Raw genomic sequence first — 4,647 nt, forward strand, 5'->3', positions numbered from 1 at the left:
GGCTCAAAAGAAAAAGAGTTCGGCTCAGAAGAAAAAGCGAGGAAGAGTTCGTTTTGCCTCTGTCGCGACTCAGGATCCTGCGTGTGTCGCGCGAACGAAATCGTTGCATCACCTGTTTTCCGCACCGCGTGAAACAAGCAAGCTCTATCGGGTCCACCATGTTGTTTATGTGAAATCCACTCCGTCCATCAGGTAATAAACATTATATAAACCGTAGATACATAATGTAATTCCGATTTGAAACTCATATTCACCATATATGATGGGGATAATGTAAATGTGCTCCTAAAAACTGATATGTTAACACCGTGCGGCACGGATTAATTTGTTTATCGGGATTATTTTTTTCAACATTTTCATCTTGTTTATTTACGCCTGATTAACGGGTTTGATGAATGATATACGCCATGATGGATCCACAATCAAGCCGTTGGTATCCCATCCCCATTGTTTCATGTGGTGTGCCCACCTGAGTTGCGAATGTGGTTGATTTTTACCTAATATTGAGGATACAACCCGATAGATGGAGTGGATTACATTTCGAGATGATACGATTATTTGAACCGTAATCGGTTCAATTGGATTTAGTTGGCATTGGCACGCTGTTGGCGGCGACAGACGCTTGATTCTGAACCGCGACAGAGGGAAACGAACACAGAGGGGAAGGAGGGACGAAGGGAAGACTCCTGTGATAGCTGGCAGCCATTTCAATGATTTCATAAAGGGTGGTGACTCTTCGACCTTGGACATGCCTGGTTGTAGGCAAATCCAGACCGCTCCCCAGTCATGGATGGAACATATTCCAAATATTTCATGAATATTTAATCATAAGCATTTGATTTTTCCCTCAAAACTTTGCACCCTTCACTGTTGTTTTTTAATGATTTATTAAATATGTTACTATGTGCGTTTGTTGATGCCATTGGCTGACCAATTGATGTCATCAAGCTCATGTTGATGCCATCAGCAGATGCTCGATCCTATAAAAAAAAATCTAAAAAAATTTATGTTGGTTGCTAGATTATTTTAAATGATTTTTTTATGGCATTGAAGGCCAGCGATAGATTTTTGAATAATGTTGATCCCATTGAAAGTCTCATCGTAGTTGCGCGTAGAATTGCGAAAGTGTGCGATTTGTTTTCTATTCCATTTGTGATAGTATACATATCGGGTATAATCAGGATTAGGGAGTGATTAAGGTGTATTAGGGCTTTCTAAAATGTTTTTGAGGGTTTAAGGGCATAGTTAGAATTTGAAAGAGATTCGAAGCTAATTCAAATTGGTAAGATAATATCTCTTGTCATTCTGCTTTCACGGTGTAACGCCCATGAAAAATAAAATAATAATAATAATAATAATAATAATAATAAATCTCTATTCCTAATCTTTCTCTTATATATATCTCTAACCCTCTATGTATCTCTTAATTTCTCAAATGAGCATTTTTTTTACCGAGTGCGTCGCAAGATAAGTTCTACTCTAACTTAAATATTAACAAAAAGGCGTTTTGCGACAACTAAGAAAGTGAGAGAGAGGGGATTTTGGAGAGCTTAAATCCAGTAAAATTATTATTCATTCTTTTATTAATTATTGTGTATTTAGTGTAATTTGACTCGATCTATGCAATGAACGGTGTGGATCGACCATACGTTCATTGCATTGATATGCGGGTATATACGATGTAAAGATGATAAATGCCTAAAATTTAATGCGAAATTTCTTGTCGCAGAGATTGATTGGTGTATATCTGGTCAATTAGATTAGATCTGTACGGATCATACGATCTCTAAGACCAAAATATACAAAGGCCTTAACTTTCAGATGAATCTAACAATAGGATGGGCTGCACTAGTCAGATCTGAAAGTGTTTAATAAGAAAAGCTCAGCTTTCTGTGCAAATGTTAGTATCACTTAACGTATATGGTCTAGTTGGGCCATCAGTATATGTGTGGTTAGATCCACACCATTCATTCAGTGTATAGAGGTAAATTATGCCAAGACCTCGAGAATATGGATGATCCAATCATTCAGTGGGTCACCCCGATCAATCATTTGTCATTCAATTTTAGAATCTTAAAAAAGAAAAAAAAAACTAAATTTTGATAATTGAATTTAATAAAAAAATATTTGATCATTTAGGACTTGGCCACTTACGATGTTAATCAAAGGTGGGCCTCACCATATAATATAATGGGATGAATAACAATGTTGTGGATATAATTGATAGGATTTCTGAATTTAAACCAACTTCATTAACTTGTGGATTTTATACTAATAGACTCAAGTAAATAGCCCAACATGTCTTATGATTTATTGGAATTAAAATAAATCACTTATGATGGTTTGATTGATTGATGTACTGATTGGGGTGTTTTGTTACGATGATGTTAATTTTAACCACTGTGAATATATACAACAGTAAGTCACATGATAATATGTGTCAAATTGCATGAATTGTAATAATTGTACGTTGAATTCTCTTATCAAGATAAGTATCTATGACAGTTATGAAGATCATGCATTCATACGTCATACGTCATTTATTGCATTTGCATAATGCATAATCGATCCTAGGGGTCTTTCCTAGAAGAAATGTCAATCTTGGTAAAGTGTTACCAGATGTGGGCTATACCCAAGCTTACCGAAAGGTGGAAGCTTATCCAAAGGATGTGGGCCGATTATCTCCAACTCAAGTAAATTGACAATCATCCCATATGATGCATTCATACACCATTTGCATCCATATTACTGCGCATACATTTTTGTATTCAGTGCTTTGTATTATTTTTATCGTTATGATTATGAACCATGCTGGGTTATTTCACTAAGCCTGACCAGCTTACCTTTTTATTTATAGGAAAACTATACAAATGAGCCATTAGCAAATGATGTGGTACAAGAACCGAAAGGAGCCACCGCACCTGAACACTACTCATGTGAAACATGGTCATATTTGCCTGAAAACGAATTGGCAATATTAGACCATTCATGAATATTTGATTTATTTGTTAGAATAGTTTGATTGGCATATAATGCATAATGGTATTAATTATTAAAATTTAAGAAATTATTTAGATTTATTTGATTGAGGTATCATGAGTCCGGAATAAACATATTTATATTAAGATGTGATAATAAATAAATGATGTTTGAGATTTATATTATTTTAATGCCGTAAAAAATTTTATATGCTTGGTTGATCAGTCCTAAGTGTTATGTATGCGTGATTGGATTTCAATGAAATTAGGTGGAACTTAGAATGATTGTAATTCTCACCTCTGATTAAACTAATCAATAAATGAAGTTAGTATACTTTGTGTTCAAGTTACAATCTGAAACTCGGGTATGAGGGTGCACACTCTATACCCATATTTTATGTCGTGACACATGGTGCATTACTCGTCGCTTTGTGCTGTGGGTTTTTTTCCGTAAAGATTTTTTCACGTAAAATTTGGATTGTTCTTCTTTGGGTTTATTTGTGCGATTGCGATTACTTTGCTTGATTCCATTATGTGTGCTTCTGCAGTTCTCAATAGGTGGTATCAGAGCTAACGTTGGGAAGCAGATCGAATCTAAAAGTAAGGTATCAATGACATCCGACATGAAGTTTGATGTAGAGAAGTATTCCAATAATAACAAATTTGAACCATGGAATATTAAGATGAACAATATTCTAGTTCAGCAAGGATTGGATGACGGTCTCATTTAAAAGCAACAAGAAACTATGTTAGTAAAAGAATTGAACAAGTTAGATAATAAAGCTAATATATATATATATATATATATATATATATATATATATATATATATATATATATATATATATATTCAATTGTACAGAATTTGTTTGAGACGAGGTGTATGTGTGGAACAATGGGAAATAGGTGTGGATTGCAAGTTGTTGGATGTAAAGTAGACGATGAAAGATGAAGATCGGGTATGTATTCTGTTGAACTCCCTCCTAACGTCGTATAAGTTGTTCAAAATTTTTTTGTGCATTGCTAATATGATTGTTAGCATTAAGACTATTATCTTAGCCCTCCAGTCGAAGGCAATGAGAAAGAAAAGCGGTGATGTGGGTAATTATACTGATGTTCTAGTTACAAGGGGAATGAATTATGAGTGGGACAGTGAATCTTCACAATTAAGGTCAAAATCCAAGGGCAAAGGAAAGTTGAAGTATTGGAATTGTGGTATGACAGCGCATATGAAGAGGGATTGTAAGAATTCCAAGTCGAGGAAAGGGAATCCAGAGAGTTCTTTAAGGGAGGACAACACAACAGAATCTAATGAAGAGACGAATGGTAGTGACGTGCTGATTGCATCAAAATTCAAGTACTTCAATGGAGAATAAATTTTAGATACAGGGGCTTCATACCACATGACCCCTCATAAGAGTTAGTTCACTAGTTATAGTGAGTGCGATTGTAACGCCCTATCCAAAAGGGGAACAGTGTCCTGAGACACTCATGTGCGAACTAACGTAGGACCGAATGATTCAATCGCACATGTGGGCCTAAGATGAATTAATTAATTCAAATTTACCCTTCTATATAATTAAATTAAAGAATATTCTGGGCAGAGCACAGGCCGTGGAGCCAGGCGGCCGAGCTATACTTAGCGACTATCCGTACGGGTTGTGTATCG

The sequence above is a fragment of the Magnolia sinica genome, chromosome 2 (assembly GCF_029962835.1).
Source record: "Magnolia sinica isolate HGM2019 chromosome 2, MsV1, whole genome shotgun sequence".
Lineage (NCBI taxonomy): Eukaryota > Viridiplantae > Streptophyta > Magnoliopsida > Magnoliales > Magnoliaceae > Magnolia > Magnolia sinica.